We start from the raw sequence: 21563 nt of genomic DNA on the forward strand, positions 1-21563 counted from the left end.
CCAAGGTAGGCTGAGCCAGGGCCACAGAGGGATGAATGGTGGCAGGGATGGGGTGGTGGGCAAGGGGCAGTGATGGAAGTCAGGACTCTCCAACTAACACGCCATGCTCTAGCTCTAGACTCAATCCCTCAAGCTCCCTTCAACACTCCTCTCTTTAGGGTTCTCCATGCCTCTGCCTTCTGGCCTCCAGTCCCCTCACCCTGTTCCCAGTCTCTGATCTTCTAATTATCTTTGCCTTTCAGTACCCCCAACCCCTACTGGATGCAGTGGCCCCAGGGGTGTGGACACACCCATGTGTGTGTGCTGCACACCTCCATGCACGTGTGCCACTAAACGCTATGGACCTGCCAGATATATCCAGGCATGCTAGTTTCCATAGGACCCCCACTCACCCGCCCTTGCCAGGGGAAAGGGGCCCAGAGGCTAGCCATCCCACAAGTCCAGGACAAACTCTCCTCAGGATACTTGCAGTCCCAGGCAGCGCGGGAGAAGAGAAGATAAATATTCCAGGAGCCAAAGAGCACCATCCACACTAGGCCAAAGTTCAAGGCCTTTCAGCAGAGCCACTGGAGAAGAAAGTACTCTGAGATCTGTCTTTCTCTGGCCCAGCTGGAGCTTGCTCTCTCTCCCTCGCCCACCTCCACTGTTAAGTCCTTCCTGAAGTCCAAGCTCCATTCTGCTGAAGTTGCGGACAGTCGGGGACATCAACTGCCACACAGAAAGGGGTTCAGCTCCCAGAAGAGAACTACCTGTGCCCGACGCCTCCCCCTCACCCCATGAGTAAGTCACCAAACTGGGACCGAAGGACAGACAGCTGGCCAGACTCCGGCCCCATGACTGGCTTGTAAAAGCCACTAGCGATTACAGTGATGCTAAGGCTACGCTGGCCCCGCCACCATCTCTTCCTTCCCTCTAAAAGGCAGATAATTGCCTCAAACCAGTTGGCTTGAGAGCCTGGAGAGCCCCAGCCCTGATCCCAAGGGGTGGGGCACGCCTGTCAGCACAGTGCCTCAAGACCCAGAACCTGAGCTGAGGCTCGAGGGCCAGGTCTGATCCTCAGACCCACTTCCAGAACCCGGGTGAACACCAGCTATGACTTGTTCCCGAGAGCTGAGGTCCACATTACCCATCCCCACCCACTCCCCTTCTCCAGTAAGGCCACCATGCTCTGGACCAGAGAGACACGGAGGCAGGAGGCCTGGCTCTCAGCACAGCTAGGGGAGAAATGCTGGGCCCACCCATTCGTTTCTGGCACCTCCCGCCCACAGAGGCACACGAGTGGGAGGCAAAGTGTCCAACACAGGGTCCCATCCACACCAGGCCAGGGCGAGCACTGAGATTCTGGGCCAAAGCCAAACGGGGAGGGCGGGGGCCTGGCTGGCCAGAAGACAGTTGACAGGAGGAGCAGAGAGGCAGGCCTCTCTGGGGGCACAAGGGCCAGGAAAATCCACAGCACAGAGACATTCCCAGGGCAGAGTCGGGGAGGAGGAGGGGCTAGGCCACAATCAGTGAGGGCCTAACCCCAAGGCCTCGTCTTTCCTGTCCTTCTCGGAGGCCAGGAGGCCTCCTCCAGCCTCCTGACTATCGGTTCTCCAGCCCCAACCTGAAGAGTCTACCCTCTGCCTTCTCCCCTCATCACACCTCCCAGGAAAAACCAGGAAAGATTAAAAAAAAAAAAAAACCTTCTGGAGAGATTATGTAACAAGCAGCCAGAAAGACGATCATATCTCCCAGCCTATGAGAAGAGCCAGGAGCCAAGAGAGGCAGAGTGGGGAAGCCCAGGTTCCCCCAGTGCAGGGACGGCAGGTACAGAGGAGGGGCACAACGGGCAGCCCCCGGCACACTCCCAGGTCCTTCACTACTGTGTTCCAGGCACTGGCGAGAGCAGACAGAACCTCCCATGCCAATCCCCCATTACAAGGGCCCTGCTTCTCCCCTTGGACCAGGGCCTCCAAGGGGAAGGACCAAGTCCTCCTTCCCGTGGTCTCTCCCTGCTATGAAGCCATGCCTGAAAGCATGGTGGCGGGACTAAAGCACTGACACAGATGTGCTGTGTGACCTCAGATTTAAAAACAACCTCTCTGGCCTCTGAAGGAGTGTAAGTAATAGCTCCCCATTCCCACAGAGAAACCAGAAACCCTTCTCTTTACAAATGTACACACACACACAAATATACAAACACCTACCGGGAGTGTCGGGAGAGGGGTGGCACGGAAGTTACAACAAGGAGAAAATGACCGCTGAGACCCAAGGGCCCGTATGTCTGCTGGGGAAAGACGTTCACATGAACTCCAGTGATTCCCCAATCACTCTATATACACGGGTACTCAGCCACCTTCACACTGATCCCACCCCACCCCCATCTTCTGCCCAACACACTGGGAAACCACAGGAAGGAAATTCATTCCCAGGCATGCCGTGGGAGCTGGGACAGCCAGGCTAAGTCCTGGGGCGGGTGTGACCCGGCGGCCACAGGAGGGTGGACATCTGTGAACACTGACATGTGCTTTTTTCAACACTCTCCTTGACTACTAAGACTTCCCTGTTATGCGTTTGGAGGGGAGTGGGAGGTGGACAGCTCCCTAACTTCAAAACACCCAATCTCCTGCTGGCCTGGGCTCCCCTGCTATCTCGAGGCCAGAGCAGCCCAAGGTCACCGCCCCAGACGTTAAACTTCCCATAGTCCAGGCTGGGCCCTGAATTGCCTAGAAGACCCACAGAGAGAATGGGGGGAAGGGGTGGGGAGGACCACTCACCCAAACCAAAGAAACCAGGGCTACAGAGACCTCAAAAGGGGGCTGGGCACTGAAAAGGGGGACACAGGATCCACCCACTGTACCCTCCCCCAACCCATCAACAATGAGCTGCTTAAAAGGAGGCAGAGAAAGCCTCCCACTCAAAGGACAAACCTGGATAACCTAGTCTGTAGTTCCAAGGGTACCCACACTCAGGAGCCCTCCCTTCATTAGGGAGAGACCTCAGGAGGCCTTTGAGAGATTAGCTTGAATCCCTAGGGGAAAGGAGACCCTGCCTGTAAGACCAAACCAGACAGGAAAGTGGCTGGCACTGGAGTAAAAGACTAGATGCATCTCAGTCTCCTTGGCCCTCCGTCCCCAAAAGCCCAACACTGACTAGACCCCCACTCCCAGCCCAGCTCAGCCTGCCATAGGTGAAGAAAGCGACTGGAGAACTCTCGCCCAGATGTTAGACAGCTGCAAACTTCTGGCCGGGGGTTCTCCAGTTGGGTCTACTGACAAACCAGATCAGGGGTCTCGGGAGAAGAGGGCGAGGAGGTCCCAAGGAAAGGCCCTGCGTGGCCACCTCCGCGGTGACTCCGCGTCCCAACTCCACAGGCACCGGGCAAGCCCGGGCCCCGGACACACACACACACACACACACACACACTCCCCAACCCACCACCCCGGTGTCATCTGAACAACATCCCCCCTCCCTCCCCCGCTTCCCAAACAGCTGCGGCTCCCCCCGCCCCCACCCTCCCGCCGCCCTCCCAGGCCCCCTTCTGCACCATTTCGGGCCAAGGAGGAGGGAACAGGCGGCGTGAGGAGGGAGAGGGAGGGAGGGCCGGCTGTTAAAATGTCAGTCGCTCCCGGCTGTCACCGGAGACCCCTTCTGAGGATGGCGCCCCTTCCCAGACCACTGGGGGGTCCGCCGTAACCCCAGGACACCAACAGACCGGCGCGCCCCCAAGCCGTCCGTCCCCACCCCGATCCCAACACCCAAGGGAATTACAGCCCACTCCACTTGTCCCCGTCAGCCGACTCCCTCACCCAAACAGTCCCCCATGTAATCTCCCACCAACGCTACACGAAAAGAGCCCGCTCCGCGAGTTCCTCCCAGCCCAGGAGGCCACCCCATCCCACCCCTCAGGGGGACGGTCTAGACCACCCTCCACCCCAACCTCAGGACGGGGTGGGGGAGGGGACCTCTTAAAGCGGCAGGCGCATTATTTTTCTTTACTCACCGGCCCCGCTGGGGGAAGGGAGGGTGTCACGGCTGGGAGGGGGTAGCTCTCGTCCCTAGTCCAGGGGCTCTTCAGCACCTGGAAGCCGCAGCTCCGGGCGGGGGGAAGAATTAGTGAGGCCGGCGTTCGCGCGGGCCCTGGGCGGCGCCGGGGGGCCTGGGCCCCCGTCGTGGGCGCGCGGGCGGGCAGGCAGACGGGGGACCGGGGCTGACCGCCCGAGCCGCCTCGGCTGTTGTTGATATTTTGCTTCCTTCCTCCTTTCGGGCTCCAAAGGTAACTCCTCCAGCCCCCGGGAGTCGAGGCCGACGTAGGCACAGCTCAGCCTAGCTTGAGGGGTGGGGGGAACGGGGGTGATGGACAGGCGGGGGGGCCAATGGGAGGAACCCGTGGGGGCGGAGGGGCGGGGCCGGAGTAGGGGCGGTCCCGGAGACGCGGCCCCGCCCCTCGCTTCCCTCGGGCCGGCCGGGCCGGGCAGGGTCGGCCTCCACCCCACCGCCCTTCCAAGCTACGCTGCGGCGCCGGCAGCGGCAGATCCCTCCGCCTGCCGGGAGGGAGGGAGGGAGGAAGCGACAGAGCGAGGCAAAGTGGGGAGGCGAGACCCAGAGGCCTCTACAGGGATCAGCCCGTGCCCGTGGTGCCGGCTTTAGCCGGCGGGACGGCCGCCTAGCACTGCTGCCACCATGCGCTTGAGGAGGTCCTTTCTGGGGAGGTTCGACGGACTGCACGCTTACTCTCTCATGCACTCAAGCTATATCGACAACTCCCCCAACCCCCAAGCTCCGAGAGAGTTGGGAGGTAGGAGTCTTAGTAGATAAATTAAGGGTAGATGCTAGGTGTTGAGAAGATTCCATCTCTCTCATTTAGGGTGTGCCGAAGCCCCACTTAAAGAGACCGGTGCATTTCTAGGGGGTTACCTGGCGAGCTCGTTTGCTCCCTCTACCTGTGACAGGCCCCCCTCCCTGCCCGGGACCCGGCTCGGCTGACGCCCAGCAATTTAAAGCGACAGCTCATAGTTCCTGGGTGACCTAATCCCGGGTGCCTGCGGCCTCAGAGCACTTACAGCCGAGGGGGCAATTTAAAGGGGTGTGACCTTAATTTCCCCCAGCACAGGAAACGCCCAAAAACATCTTATTAAAGAAGCAGAGTAGTAGCTGTTTTAAAAAGTTTATAATTCCTGTTTGCTCCAGGGTGTGGTGAATCCTCTCCTGCCTTGCAACAGGAGTGTGGGTGCCATGTGTACTGGACAACTGACCCTGTCAGACTTACTCCCCGTTACTCCAATGTCAGCTTCCTACCCTGAGCTTGACAAAATGATGGAATGTGGCTTAGATCTCAAAGAACCTTGCAGAACAGAAGGGCACTCAGTTCTTCACATACTTCGATTTCTACTGGGTCTGATTTACTGGACAAAGAGTCACTTCTAGGTTAAGGGTTGAAGACAAATATATCCCTGAAAGGGGCTGCATGTTATGGTGATTAGAGGCATCAACTTTGGGGGAGTCAAGCTATCTTGGCTCAAATCCTTATTCACCATTTATTAACTGGGAACATAGGCACATTACTTAACTTCCCTGTACCCCATGGGTAAAGTAGAGATGATGATAATAGTACCTAACTCATAAATTGGTGTGAAGATTAAATTAGTTCATACAAGTAGATTATTTTGAACGGTAGCCCAAGCTGCTTTATAATAAACCTAAGGGCTGGACTGTCAAGACCCCTTTAGGCCCATTATCCCACAGGATCCTCAGAGGAGGCAAGTTCAGTGGAATTGCTTTGCAAATAGGTTGGAGGCTTGTCTTATGTTTTAAGATAGGAAGCCAGCAGGCTATTTCCTTGGCCTCAGTTTCCATCTCTTCCACCTGACCACTCCTTCTGGAAACCTGATTTAAACTGTCCCACTTTGTCCCCAAAAGTAGCTTTAGCTCCCCATTATATTTAAGAGTTGGGGCCCCAGCACCAGAAGATGTCTGTCTTCCCTACCAGGCACAGCTGGCTTACCTGAAGGACCTCAGGGTAGGCAGGGGGAGCCCATCTGCCTGGTCCCCAAGGACTCTGAGAAGAACAGAGCCTTGTGCCAGGCTTGGGGCTGTGGCAATAGCACGATGGGAAAGTGCCCCCCCCACCCCTCAACTGGGGAACCTCCCCTCACTTGTGGCCTCTATTTTTAGTGCTTCCCCAGGCTCTAGCTGGAGAAACCGTTTAGTCATCAGGGTGTTTATTTTCCGGCTGTTTCCGACGTCGGGAAAGCAGAATGTTGAGACTGGAGAGATCCAGGGCTGCTGGAAAAGACTTCTTAGGGACGGGCCTGGGAACTAAGCCTTCAGACCACTGGGTCCTAGATCATAGGAAAAAAATTAAAGTGGGGAGGGGGCATCCAGGTCCCAGGAGACCAAGAGAGCTGGGTCAATCAGCCTGCCTTCAGTTTCAAGGCTCTCCCAGCTGAAGACCCCTCTGGCCCCTGCTCTAGTTGAAGGATTCTCTCCCAAAACATTAACGGTCCCAATACAAATTCTTTCCCAGAGCTGATTCCCAGAACCCCTCTCCATAATATCCTATATCTGTGTGGTGAGCCTCCCGCCAGCTGCAGCTCAGCCAATCTCAAGCCTGAGGCAGGCTTGTCAGGGCTGTGATTGGCCAGCTGGTCCTCCCTGCCTTGGAATGTTGGGTCCTTAACAAAGGAATGAGGAAGGAAGGTAGGTGAGTCACCTGGGAGGGTGCTAAAGGGCCAGGAAAAGCAGGAGAGAGAAAGGGAGGGAGGGATAAACTCAGTAGAGGAGATGAAGTATCTTGGACCCTGAGATGCTGAAATGATAATCCAGTAGAAAACAGAGTAGGAAAGAGTGGAACAGGCTGACATTACAAGTGGAATAGAATTTACATATACACTTATTTATAGAGAGAACTTCATAGGAAAGGAAGAGTAACAAACATGAGGTCTTGATTTCCATGGAGAACTAAGAAAGGATCTAGGGAGTACTGCTGCAAGTTAGACTATAATAAAGACTTCCGGAAAATGACTCACTATATCTTTTTCTTCTAGCCTCTGGACTACCCATCCCAGGATGCACTAGGTGAAAAATACCTAGACGGGCTCAGACGCCTGGGTCTCCCTTTTCTCTCCCTTTACCGACTCATCTTTCTTAGAGAAAAGTCACCTAATGTTGCCATAAAACCCCCTAGGAGTTAGACAAATGCCCACCAAGGTTTTAAAAAGTGTGTAAACTCCTCTGAACAGTATCATCTTCATCTATTTGTATGGCAAAGGGACCTCAGCAGCTCCCTTGATTCGTGCTTCCCCAAACACCCCTGTACAACTTAATTTGGAAAGGCCTGCCTCATCCACAAGGGCTGCTGCTCTCCTGACTGTTGTCCTGACTATGGAACTCTGGGATGCCGTTACCACCGTTTCAGCCTCTGTCTGGCTGTTTGGTTAACCCCTCTTGCCTTCTCCACAGCCATCTGGACAATCTCCATCCTCACCTCCATGCATGTCATCCTTTCCATTGGGCTGATCATTCTTCCTCCCAGTTTTCCAGTAATCCCAGCAAAGGCCCCCAGTCTCTCCCCACCTCTTCTACCTTGCTTGTGCCATCAATATAATATACTGGTGATTCTTCTGTGTAGACATTTTCCATGTGAACTTGTGTTTTCCTGTACCTCTGTTTAGTGTATTCTCTGTATCTACCTCATCAGTACACAATGCATTGTACTGGCATTCTTGGTTTCTAATTTACTGTCTTTCGGTAATTTTGAGCTCCTTGAGGGCAGCAGTTTAACTCAGCTTTGAGCTTTGCAGGGGCTGGCATGGTATGCGCTCAGCATTCTGTTGCATGAATTTCTGCATGTGTTTGTAGCTGTGTAACTGAGTTAAGATTACAAAAAACTATTGAACTCCTCCATTTGTCTATTGATAACTGTGCTAGGCCAGGAATGGGGCTCTGATCTGGGACCGAACAAGTCCCATTCTGGGCCGGGGGTAGGGCACGGGGAGGAGTCAGGCAGAGAGATGTCCAAGATTGTTGGCAGAGCTGTCCCCCAAGCTCAGTGCCAGGGTGCCTGGGGCCAGGCCCGGGGCAAAGGGCAGATGCCCCGCCCTGGAACTGAAGGGGGCAGGGACCGGGTGCCTAAGCCGGGTCCTGGGTCAGTGCCCCCCAACACGAGTTCCCTGCCCCCGGCTGGGCAGGATGTGGTGGCAGCTGCAGGAGGGTGGGCAGGATGTGGGGGTGGGGGCAGCTGAAACCAAGCCTGACAGTCGACTCCCCAGCTCCTCCCTTTTTCCCTCTCCCCACCCCCCCACCGCCCCCTCCGGGTCACGTGGTTCCAGCCCCGGCACCGAGGGACTATTTCCCCCTTTCCGCGGAAGGACATAATCGACATCGCAAACTCTAGTCACGACAGACTTTGGCTGTACCACGCGTTTTTCTTGTCCCCTAGCGCAAGACGGAAAGTTTTCCAAATACACAAATCTTTAAAGCCTTGAGCGCTAACCCTGGAGTGGCCCCTTTAAATGCAAATAAACCGCCCTCTGGTTTTCGCCCCACCAACCCCCATCCCAACTTCGCTCCTCGTGCCCAGACTCCGCCAGCTGCCATTGACGTCACGCGTGCGTCAGCGTCGCCAGCCCAACCAGACGGCACGTGGGGGGAAGAAGGTGGCCTTAAAGGGCCAGACGCTTTCGTCCTGCCGGGTTACTGATGTGAGGTTTGGCCTTGAAAAAGAGAAATGAAATGCGAGGTGGGGAAATCTATTGGAACAGAAAGAAATGCAGGATAGACGTTAGGAAGGACTTCCCAGAGTAGGACGGCCGGGCCTTTCCTCTAGATTACCCAGAAATTTGTCCCTGGGAGAGAACAGAACAACTCTGAGGGTAAAGGCAACTTGGCTTTACGACTCGCCCAATTATAATTTCAGCCTTTCTTCTATCCCTGAAGAGCATGTCCACAGCTCAAGGACTTCGGTCACTTCAGGATCCTCGGCACTAAGAGCAAAGGACGGAGTATCTAGATACTCAGTTTAAGAATTTGTAGAATGAATGAAGTACAGGGCAAAAACACATCTTTCCCTGACTGCCCCACCCAACCACGCATAGCACATACCCGAAGCTAAAGACAGTCTCGCTCTCTTTTGAATATCCACGGCATAAGAGCACAGAACTTGGAATCACATGCACACAGGTTCCAGTTCCGTTTACAAGCTTTGTGACTTTGGACAGGTCTCTTCTTGGTTCTACTAACTGTCAAATGGGGCTAATGCTGCTTAGACCACAGACTTGTTATGAGGATTAAGTGGGACAATTTCTGCGAAGTTCCTATATGGTATCTTATTCATAGTAAGCGCTCAAAAATGGTGGAGAGTAGATTTTAAGATGGCCATCTTCCCTACTAAACTTCAGGCTTCTTGAGAGCAAGGAGCTTGCCATACTAATTTATTCCCAGCACCAACACAAGGCAAGAGTTTGAGTTGGTGCTTTTGAAATGTTTGTTGAATGAATAAACACGAATGAATGAGTATTTCAGTATTTCCTGAAATCTGACCTCCAAACCCACCCCTGAAATTGTTATCTAAAGGGAGAAAACATGACAAGTGCCCCCTCTGTGCCCCAGGTTTTTAAAGCCTCAGGGTAGAGTTGGGGTGAGGCCCTAATCTCTGCGGTTGAACCAAAAGTATTATGCAAACAAGCCACAAATGATTGGTCTGCAATGGAGAACTGAGGGGGCCCTCCCCACCGCTCCCCATCCCCAGCTCAGCTGCTAAAGCTCTGTCCCAGCAAACCCAGGCTGAGCATATGCCAGGAACACAGGACACCAGGGAGCTAGAAGAGGAGAACTTCTTGCCCCTTCAGAGTTTCTCAGCCCTGACACTAATCCAGCTTTGGTCTTTTCTTCTCTGGAGCCTAGTTCGCCACCCCGTCCCCCAACATACACCCTCAATTCTTCTCTCCCGCTCTGCCTCCCATCCTCCACGCCAGTCCTCATCCCCGCCCCGGTTCCCAACAGATATATGGGGAGTGAAGTTGGAGAGGGACACAAAACCTCCTATCACCTGATTCCAGCTCCTTGGCCAGAGGAGCTGTAGCCACCTCCTCCTGATTCAGTCTGTCTTGAAGCTGCTTATCGATCTGATTTTCAATATCTGTCACCATCTCTGGAGTAGAAGGTCTGACAGACAACAGAAGGGACTTCCTGCCAGGCGTGGAGCTATGAGCAGAAGGCCGAGAGAGAGAGCCCTCTCCTTCCTTGAAGACCAGGAAGAAGCGGTGAGACCCTCCTCTGGCTGACAGCAAACCTGTCACCCCAAGGAACCCTGGGGGATGCGGGTGGGTTTCCCCCACAGGAATCTCCCATCGGCCGTCATGCTGGCTCCACCCCCTGCATGGGTGGGGTGCCGCCCAGGAGCACTCTGTGTTCTAGAAAACCCGAAAATAACCCGCCTTAACTGTCCGGCTGCTATTTCTGTCCATCTTGTTTAATTATTCAAACCCAAGTTGGGGAGTGAACTATAAAAAGCTCTCCCACTTGGGGACCCAGGAGAGCTGGGAGACTCGCCAGGTTGCAATAGCAGCAGACCACAGGGTTTGGGTGAGGTCACTCGATCCGGCCTCCTGCCTGAAAGTTCCATCTGCTGTTTGCTGGCTTCCTCTGCTAGAAGGCAGAATCCAGGCCTCCCTCCCTAAATCTCTCTCATGCCCTCATTTCAGCATCCCTCCAAGCCAACCCTGCCTAGGAGCTGGGCTCCACCCCATCTTCCTTTACTCTGGAAGTATTTTCTCAGCCATCTCTTTGCTGACTGCTCCCTAGTCCTGGTTCTTAATCCACAGATGATATCATCAGACCCGAGCCTCGGGGACTGAGGGAGATGGGGTAGGTAGAGAAATCAGGCCAGGTGACACAGACAGGGGGATCGACACCATGCCCTGGGAAGGCACTCTATCAGCTGGGGCAGCGCTAGGCAGCACTGTTCTGGGTGGGTGGGTTCCTGCCCACTGCAGGTGCTGAGCCTCTGCAAGAGCTTCTCTCTGGGACTCTGACATTATAGCTGATGAGGAGGGAGAGCAGCAGAGATGACTTGCTTTTCTGGAGCTAGTCCTCTTCTTGGCCAGAAGTCCAATGTCAGTTTCCATTGAAACTGAAGTGGGGGCTGGCTGAGTGCAGAAAGCCTAGGGGTCATTTCTGTGAGGCGCCTCCCACCACAGACTTTTGGTGAAAAGATGGAAACAAGGGGTGTGGTCATGGTTGCTAAGGCAACATGGGGTCATCACAATGATCAGTTTTTGGAGGTGGGGAGTGAGGGGATTAGTGTTAGTGAAGGGGAGACAGACACTTACTCATTCTAAGCAGGAGGGGCCTAAAGAGAGCCTGGGACAACCACAGAGACCCCAGAGATAGAGCCCCGTGGAAGTGGAGTTACAGGATTACAAGGGGCCTTGAACCTCAAAAGAGGAATAGATCACATGGACAGATCCAGAGACCCAGGGCAGAGAGAGCACAGCAGTGGGGCAAGATGTCCAGTTGGGAGGGGGAATCAGCAGCCTGGCAGAAGTTGGGGACAAGGGAGGGTGGCAGGAGTTTCTGAGAGTCAGTGTGGAACATGAATGTTAAAAAAGAACCTGGGCCTATTTGGGGACTTTTTCCCACACATTCCCTAGCAGCAGCAGCAGCTCCTGTCAGGTCCAGTCTGGCTCTCCCTGCTGTGGCTGACACTAAAGCTACGTGGAGAGGTTGCTGAGATAGGGAGGAGAGGCACGCCGTTGCTAAGCAACCAGAGGCTGTGTACCTGGCAGCATAGGAGGGGGCCCTGGCACCGTTTGTAGGGGGCAGGGCAGGCAGGGAGACAGTAAGGGAACAGAGTAGACGAGACTCAAGGCTCCCTCTCCATCCTCCTCATGAGTTACAGAAGAGAGACGTACTTGTCAATCCAAGTGTTAATGAGTGTGTAAGTGTGTGGTCCTTCTCCAGGGTGCTGTGACTGTGTGTGCACTTGCCTGTGATATACTCCTCAGACTCTCTCTTGAGAGCAGCCAGTGGTGGGGATTCAAGCTAGGGGACAAAAGACCAGGTTATGCATTTTTCATCAGGTAACAGAAGGGGTCAAATGCCCCATCCGCTTAAAGGAGTTTCTGCGGAAATGCATAGGCCAGAGGGCAGAAAGTTGGCAGGAGTTGGAATGGAGAGTCTGGTTGACCCTGCTGCGTTGGCCTCCCAAGTCTGATGGAGGCTCCGTAAAAGAGAGGCAGTGTGGTAGTGGGGTCTCTCACTCGTCCCGGAAATCTCAGTGTTCTCAAAACTGAAGATCTCCATTGTATTTCATTATTTTCATTCCGTTACTTAAAATTTGTTTTCAGGTTGGCTGGAGTTCGACAGAAGCAACCACCAATAGGAAAGAGTATATTCTTTCTCCTTTGAGCCCTGTCGCTCATTGAACCACACCTCTAACAAGTCTGTCAGGAAGTAGCTCAGGCCTTCATGCAGCGTGGACTCAGGACCATCACCATTCTTCTGCCGCTTCCTCCTCTGGCTCAGCCAGCCCCTGTCCCCAAAGAGCACCTTCCTTTAACAGTTGTTTATTGAGCACCTGTGACAGGGCACTGGGGAAGTGACGGGGTGGGCACCATGGTGGTTCATGCTCAGCACCCCCTCTGGAGTACCAGCCTGCCCACTGGTGTCTTGCCAAACTCTGGTTCTCCCCCTTGCCCTCCACTCACACATGTTGCACATACTGGTTAATAACTTCTTGAGGTCTGTCCGGGTATGGTCCCCAAATTCCACAGGGAACAGGGTGTGCTTCAGCCCCCTCTTGCTCTCAGTTATTATTTATTATTGTTGTGTGCGTATTCTGTGTCTGACTCTTTGCGACCCCGTGGACTGTAGCCCGCCAGGCTCCTCTGTCTATGGGATTCTCCAGGCAAGAATACTCGAGTGGATTGGCATGCCCTCCTCCAGGGGATCTTCCCAACCTAGAGATCAAACCCATGTCTCCTGCATCTCCTGCATTGGCAGGCAGATTCTTTACCATTGCTCCCCCTGGGAAGACACCCCCCTACCCCCAAACATCCACTCCCCAATGCCCGCCACCCCTGCTCTCAGTAAGAGCTGGGGAATCGCTTCATCTCACACACTCTCCACTTGCCCCTGGAAGGCTGTGTTGCTGGGAAGACTCAGGGGCCAATAAGAGGCTGTCTTAGTCCTGATCCATGAGAAAGTTTAAAAATCAAGGATAGAAAGGTATAAGCCTTGTTTTGTTTTCATTCCTGCTTGATGCCAGGCACTCTGAAAGGCATTAGATGCCCTCTTCTCATCATCCTACAATAGCTCAGCTGACATACAATTATCATCCTTATTTTACAGAGGATGAAGCTCAGAGAGTTTAGGGAATGTGTGCATATTCGTCCAAGAGGTGGCTGTGGGATCCCAACCTGGGCCCCTCTGTGCCCAGTCATGGGTCAGAGAGAAAATTGCCAAAAGAAGGAACACTGGAGGGGCCCAGGACTCCACACAGAGGGGAGACCTCAGAGGGCAATCGGAGCTGTACTCTCATGAATTCATTGCTGCAGCTGCTAATGAGGAAGAAAAGGGCACTGAGAAACCCAGCATGGTCACACAGGACCTCGGAATTGCTCATATTTCTGGGGAGAAAACCTGGGGAGAAGGCTGAGTCAGGCAGATCTGAGATCCAATCCCAGCCAGTCATTTCTAGCAGTGTGGCCTTAGATGAGTCACTGACCCTCTTCGAGCTTCAGTTTCCTCCAGGATAACATGAGGGTGATACAAACTACTGCAAAGATTACAATACATAATGTAAATGTGCCTTGCTACAAAGCCCCTCTCCTTCCATCCCCGACAGGAGAAGATCGTGTGTAACCGAGGCCAGATGCCAGAGTGGTGCAAATCTGTTGGTATAGTACCAGGATGCTCAAAGCATGGCAGAGGTTTGTGGAACACCTTAGAAGCTTCTCTCTCTCTCTCTCTCTCTCTCTCTCATGGCAGGGTGGAGGAAGGTCATGTTAAAGCAGAAGTGTCAAGAAAGGGCCAAAGAAGAGCCCTCTACTGTAGCAGACGGCATAACGATGACAGATGACAGAGGGAACACAATTCCCAACACCCGTTCTCTACCCATTTCTCTCCTAAAGCAGATATTTAAAGTGGAAACGAAAGCACTGAAGTTCTGGAAAAGTGAGAATCACATCTATAGCCCATTCATTCGGTGACTTCCGGTCTCTGCCCTGTGAAGTTCAGCATCGAGGGGACCTTGCACGGATGGTTGTGGTAGCATTTCCCTCGGTCTGTGAAGAATCCTGGAGAACAGAAGGGAAGCAAAGACTGGAGGTGAGAATAGGAGCTTCCAGTCTTTAGGAGGAGGGAGAGATCAGTTTTCAAAACTCCAGGCTTGAACCCCACCCCCACACCATTTTGGAAGGTGAGCAAGGAAAGCAAGGGTCATCAGGAGCTAGCTGAGGTTTGGTAACCCCTGATTCAGTGGGCACGGGCATCACCTGGGAGACGGTCAGCACTGCTGAGAAGGTCAGCCCACTCCAGAACTACTCTTCGCAACGTTCATTTTAACAAGATTTCAGGGATGATTCGAATGTACATTCAAGACTGAAAAAAACTTCACAAGAGAAAATTGGAACTACATGCGATCGTGGATTGTGCTGGTCATTTCACGATATATGCAAATATTGAATCATCATTATGTTGTATACCTGAAACTAATACAATGTTATATGTCCATTGTACCTTAAAAAGAGAGAGAGAGAGAATAAAAAGCAACAACAACAGATGCCTGTATGGGAAAGGAATCTAAAAAAAAAGTGGATATATGTGTGTGTATAACTGATTCATTTGTTGTACACTTGAAACTAACACAGCATTTTAAATCAACTATGCTATGCTGTGCTTAGTGATATCCAACTCTTTGGGCCCCCATGGACTATAGCCTGCCAAGCTCCTCTGTGCATGGGATTCTCCAGGCAAGAATACTGGAGTGGGTTGCCATTTCCTTCTCCAGGGGATCTTCCCAACCGAGGGATCGAACCCAGGTCTCCCTCATTGCAGGCAGATTCTTTACCATCTGAGCCACCAGAGAAGCCCAAGAATATTGGAGTGAGTAGCTTATCCCTTCAGGGGATCTTCCCGACCCAGGAGTCAAACTGGGCTCTTCTGCATTGCAGGCAGATTCTTTACCCGCTTAGCTACCAGGGAAGCCCAGATCAACTATGCTGCTGAGTCGCTTCAGTCGTGTCTGACTCTGTGCGACCCCATGGACGGCAGCCCGCCAGGCTCCCCCATCCCTGGGATTCTCCAAGCGAGAACACTGGAGTTGCCATTTCCTTCTCCAGTGCGTGAAAGTGAAGTCGCTCAGTTGTGTCCAACTCTTTGCGACCCCATGGACTGCAGCCTACCAGGCTCCTCTGTCCGTGGGATTTTCCAGGCAAGAGTACTGGAGTGGGTTGCCACTGCCTTCTTTAAAGCAAAACAAAACAGATAGAGAAGCGCTGCTTGACCTGTCCTTAGACCCTCTACAAGGTGATTGATTTGTAAATGTCATCAAAAGCTAGGAGTCTCTTCAGAGGCCTCTCCCTGTATGGAGGTTAGTGAGGAGAGGCACTGGCTGGGACCAGCAGCTTATTTGACTTGTTTTAAACCGTGAGTTTCCAGGAACTCTTACTTTGAAGAGGCAGTTCAGCTCAGTTCAGTCTCTCAGTCGTGTCCGACTATTTGAGACCCCATGAATTGCAGCACTCCAGGCCTCCCTGTCTGTCACCAACTCCTGGAGTTCACCCAAACTCATGTTCATCAAGTCGGTGATGCCATCCAGCCATCTCATCCTCTGTCATCCCCTTCTCCTCCTACCTCCAACCCCTCCCAGCATCAGTCTTTTCCAATGAGTCAACTCTGCATGAGGTGGCCAAAATATTGGAGTTTCAGCTTTAGCATCAGTCCTTCCAATGAACACCCAGGACTGATCTCTTTCAGAATGGACTGATTGGATCTCCTTGCAGTCCAAGGGACTCTCAAGAGTCTTCTCCAACACCACAGTTCAAAAGCATCAATTCTTCAGCGCTCAGCTTTCTTCACAGTCCAACTTTCACATCCATACATGACAACTGGAAAAACCATAGCCTTGACTAGACGGACCTTTGTGGGCAAAGTAATGTATCTGCTTTTCAATATGCTATCTAGGTTGGTCATAACTTTCCTTCCAAGGAGAAAGTGTCTTTTAATTTCATGGCTGCAGTCACCATCTGCAGTGATTTTGGAGCCCCCCAAAATAAAGTCTGACACTGTTTCCACTGTTTCCCCATCTATTTGCCATGAAGTGATGGGACCAGATGCCATGATCTTCATTTTCTGAATGTTGAACTTTAAGCCAACTTTTTCACTCTCCTCTTTCACTTTCATCAAGAAGCTTTTTAGTTCCTCTTCACTTTCTGCCATAAGGGAGGCCACAGCTAAAGATGTTTGAAAATTCTCTATGCTCTGTTATGCAATATCTGTGCTATAGAATACTGCACAGCCTTACAAAATATTGAGTGGATCTGAGCCCACTGACACACAACAGTCTCAGAAATTGCTCAGTGAAAAAAGCAAACCTTGGACTTCCCTGGTGGCCCAGTGGTTAACACTCTGGCCTTCCATTGCAGGGGCACAGGTTCAATGGATCCCTGGTTGGGGAACTAAGATCCCACAAAAAACAAGTCTCACTTATGGACATGGTGGCAGGGGAGGAAGGAGAGGGTGAGATGTACTGAATACCACAGAAACATACTTTACCATATGTAAACTGGATAACCAATGGGAATTGGCTGTATGACTCAGGAAACTCAACCGGGCCTCTGTAACAGCCTAGAGGCATGGGATGGGGAGGGAGATGGGAGAGAGGTTCCAGGGGGAGGGGTCATATGTAAACCTGTGGTGGATTCATGTTGATATTGGCGGAAACCAGCACAATACTGTGATGCAATTATCCTTCAGTTAAAAATAAATAAATTAAAAAAACAAGTCTCAGAGACATCTATGTAATAGGTCATTTATGCAAACAAGCATGTATAGGTATATATATATATATATTCATCAGTTACCTAATGGTTAGGGCTTTTTCAATCAGGTTTCACGCTGTCCCACTCTGACAGGGGTTAAGATGAAAGCTTCCTCACCTGTCTGGCCCCTGGGGTGGGAACACTCAAGCAGGTGGGGTTCAGAAAAGCTATGATCTTTACTTTCTCTAGTCTGTCTTTGTGATCTCCCTGGCACGGGGGCTTCAGGGTAGCCAGACTTCTTACAGTGTGGCTTACAGCTCTAGAAGTGTGTGTCCTAACACAGACAGCCAAGGGGAATCAATATTGTTTCTTAAGACAAGCCTTGGGTGTCAGCTCACATCACTTTTGTCACAGAGAGGCGTGCTCAGGCGGACAGGGGACAGAACCTCCGCCTGATGGGGTGTGGCAAGGTTTTGAAAGAGCACGTGGGATGGGAAATATTGTCACGGCCATTTTTGGAAAATACATTCTGCCACAAAAAGTTCATATCCAGGAATGCAAATATATAGAAAGAAGATCTGGAAGAATCCATACCAAACTATCAGTAAACTTTATCTCTAGGGAAAATGGGATGCAAATGTATTTTAGCTTACCTTCACATGTATCGTGCTTGTTGTTTAGTGGCTAAGTCTTGTCCAACTCTCTGCAACCCCAGGGACTGTAGCCCACCAGGCTCCTCTGTCCATGGGATTTCCCAGGCAAGAATACTGGAGTGGGTTGCCATTTTCTTCACCAGGGGATCTTCCTGACCCAGGATCAAACCCAAGGCTCTGGCATCTCCTGCCCACTCCAGTATTCTTGCCTGGAGAATCTCATGGACAGAGGAGTCTGGTAGGTTACAATCCATAGGGTCAAAAAGAGTCAGACATGACTGAGTGACTGAGCATCCACACAATATACATTATTTTATTCGTTTAATGAAAAGGAAACTAAAGAGAAGGAAAAAGTAAAACTTTGCCGTAAGCCTCTTAAAATTATTTAACAGTTTGGTATTTCTAGGGAATGTTGTATAATGTATCTGAGTTTCATGAAAAACACTGATTTAGATTGATTATAATATATTTAAACAAGGTACAGAATATGGACATTGTTATTATTCTTTATTGAGCTATAATGACATATAAGATTGTATAAGTTTAAGGTGTACAGTGTGATGATTTGATAATTATGAATTGCAAAATGATTATCCAATAAGGTTAGTTAACACCACCAACAACCTCACATAATTATCATGTGTGTGTGTGTGTGTGTTTTGTGAGAACAAACACACACTTTTTGCCTTCTTTGCTAGGAGAAAAGTCTAGCAACTTTCAGGTATAAGAATACAGTGTTGTTAAATATAGTCACCATGCTATACATTAGATCCAAGATTTATTCCTCTTAATACTAGGTCTGTACCCTTTAACCAATATATCCCCATCTCCCCACCTTCTATGAATAAGATTACTAATTTAACAAATGTTTATTGAATACCTATGTGTATTAATTGAACAGCTATTCTGAGAACATTTTTGTTCTGAGTTCATTCTGAGGGACATCTCTGGTAGTTTCATACATTGCCTCATCCTTTTTCACACGGTTATCTGGAAAGGGAAAAGGCAGGCTTGGCATCTTCATGTAAAAAGACTTCAATATATTAGGTAAGAATAATGAAAATGTTCAGCCTCACTCTTGTAGTTATCTATTGCTATATAACAAACCACCTTGAAACTTAGTGGCTTTGAGGGACTTCCCTGGTGGTCCAGGGGCTAAGAGACTCTGCGTCAAATGGGCCCAAGTTTGATCCCTAGTCGGGGAGCTAGATCCCACATGCTGCCGCTGCTTCCATGCTGCAAGGATCGAAGATCTCACGTGCCACAATAAGACCCAGCAGAGCCAAATAAATAAAGATTTTCAAAACAACTTAGTGGCTTGTAGAGCAAATTATGGACACCAAGGGAGGAAAGGGGGATGGGATGAATTAGGAGATTGAGACTGACATACACACCATCACTAAGTATAAAATAGATAACTAATGAGAACCTACTGTTTAGCGCAAAGAACTCTATTCAATCCTCTGCGGTGACCTAAATGAGAAGAAAATCCAAAAAGGAGGAGATATGTGTATATGTATTGCTGATTCACTTTGCTGCACAGTGGAAACCAATACAACATTGTAAAGCAACTATATTCCAATAAATTTTTTTTGAAAAAAGAAGAGAGAAAGGAAAGATAAAAAGAAAATAAATACAAAAAAAAAAGAAAATAAATACAGAAAGTCAATAAACATTTGAGCTGAGCAACCTAATAAACTGTATTAGTCAGGATTCTCCAGAGAAGCAGAACTGATGGGATGTGTGTATAGAGACTGAGTTTCATTTGTTTCAGAACATCATGTAGAGTTTGGTCTCATCTGTATACACAATTGAAGAAGTAAACGGCTGTTTCCTGGAAAGGACATTTACCAGAATCTTAATTGTAATTTTCTCTGAGAGGTGAAATTTCAGGTAATTTTTGTAACATTTATTGGAGGCATATTATGTATCAGGCATTCTTTCAAGTATTTTATATGGGTTAAGTTCACTCAATAATCTGAAAAAACAAAAACAAATCTTAGTGGCTTAAAACTTCCTCCTTCTCCTCCTCCTCCTCACCATCATTATGGCTCTGGGCTTGACTGAGCTCAGCCCAGCGGTTCTGTTTTAGAGTCTCTCATGAGGTTGCAGACAGACAATGGCAGGAGTCCTCCCAAAGGCCTCCTCATGCGTGTAGTTGCCAGCTAGGACCCCACCTGGGAACGTGAACTGGGACACCCTCACCTGACTCCTCTGGGTCACCTCGGCTTCCTCACTGCATGGCAGTGGGCTTCCGTGAGACAGGATGCAAGGCATAGCATTTGTTGTGACCTGGATTTAGAAGTCACATAGCTTCATCTTCAGTGTAGTTCTAGGCCTGCCCCTTCAAGGGAAGGGAGCACAGAGGCCGCCTCTCAATGGGTGGAGTGTCGATGCCATGGTGAGAAGAGTGTGGCGGGTGGGAGAATTTGTTATGCCCATGTTAGAAGATACAATCTGCTATCAGTTCAGTTCAGTTTAGTTGCTCGGTCATGTCTGACCCTTTGTGACCCCATGGACTGCAGCACGCCAGGCTTCCCTGTCCTTCACCATCTCCCGAAGTTTGCTCAAACTCATGTCTGTCGAGTTGGTGATGCCATCCAACCATCTCATCCTCTGTCTTCCCCTTCTCCTCCTGCCTTCACTCTTTCCCAGCATCAGGGTCTTTTTCAATGAGTCAGTTCTTCGCATCAGGTGGCCAAAGTATTGGAGCTTCAGCTTCAGCATCAGTCCTTTCAATGAATATTCAGGATTGATTTCCTTTAGAATTGACTGGTTTGATCTCCTTTCACTCCAGGGACTTTCAAGAGTCTTCTCCAACACCACAGTTCAAAAGCCATATTCAGTAATTATCAAAGAAATGAAAACTGAACAATCATGCTTGAATTTTTAAAGAAACAGTGGAGTCAGTTAACCCAAAGCCAAGTCCTTCCATGTCAGGCCAGATGGGCTAAGATGTGGTGCAGTGGTGACTGCTCCCCAAATCTCGGTAGCTTAACATATTAAGTCTTGGTGCCCGTGCCCAGCTATCTCTCCAGGGTGCCACCAACTGGTGACTCAGCTCATGACACTTGTCAAACTATTAGTTGGTAGGGGGAGGTTCTGCTCTAGGTAGGTAGTAGGTAGTCACTCAGGAGTGACCCAGGCTGTTGAAGGCTCTATCGTCTTGTCGCTGCACTGTCTGGACTGCAGACACCGACGAGGGAAAGAAAGACCAGAGAATCACATGTGGGATTTTTATTGCCTCAACCTGGAAGTGGCGCACATTACACCTCCACTCACGTTTCATTGGTCCAAACTGTTCTTACAGTCCTGTCTAGCTGCAAGGGGCTGGGGAATGTAGCAGAGGAACTGAGGATTGGGGTGAGCTTGGTCCCTGTGACATCTTGTACAGCCCCCGGCAAGGCCATATGCGATCCGTCCTTCCACTGTATCTCTCAGACCTTTCCTCCAGACATGCACGTGGCTTACCCCTTCACCTCCTTCAGGTCATTGCTGTGATGTTACCTCCTCAATGAAGCCTCTCTAGATCACCCTATTGAAAATCGTAGCTTACCCCTTATTCTCTGTTCTCCTCTGTTGTTCCTTATTCTACTTTTTCCAAAGTAGAATTACTTCTTTTTCTCTCTTTTCTAAAGAATATTAATTTAATTTAATTTATTTATTTGAAGTGTGCTGGGTCTTACTTGCAGCATGTGGGACTTTCAATCTTGGTTGCAGCTTGCGAACTCTTAGTTATGATGTGAGATCTAGTTCCCTGACCAGGGATCAAACCTGGGCCCCCTACGTTGGGAACTTGGAGTTCTAGTCACTGGACCACCAGGGAACTCCTTACTTCTTTTTTTTTTTTAACTGAAGTATAGCTGAGTTACGTATTTTGTTAGTTTCAGATTTACAGCAAATTACTCGGTTATATATATATATATATTCTTTTTTCAATTCTTTTCCA

General features: G+C 50.4%; 1 protein-coding gene and 1 long non-coding RNA gene across 5 annotated transcripts in view; both read right to left on the bottom strand.

Moving 5' to 3' along the window:
- The window catches only part of MEF2D (myocyte enhancer factor 2D), a 32908-nt gene extending 28583 nt beyond the window's left edge, over nucleotides 1-4325 (bottom strand). Inside the window, exon 1 of one of the 4 annotated variants that reach the window (XM_018039411.1) lies at nucleotides 3983-4325. The gene's annotated coding sequence lies outside the window, so the exon portion shown is untranslated. The remainder of the gene's footprint in view (nucleotides 1-3982) is intronic. The other 3 variants (XM_018039422.1, XM_018039401.1, XM_018039417.1) reach the window with 3 other exon arrangements.
- On the bottom strand, nucleotides 8375-10322 carry LOC106503822. The gene is made up of 2 exons (XR_001297524.2): nucleotides 10028-10322; nucleotides 8375-8693 (listed from the first exon to the last, which is right to left on the bottom strand). It is a non-coding gene; the product is annotated as an uncharacterized LOC106503822 (long non-coding RNA).

This window comes from Capra hircus, chromosome 3 (assembly GCF_001704415.2).
Source record: "Capra hircus breed San Clemente chromosome 3, ASM170441v1, whole genome shotgun sequence".
Lineage (NCBI taxonomy): Eukaryota > Metazoa > Chordata > Mammalia > Artiodactyla > Bovidae > Capra > Capra hircus.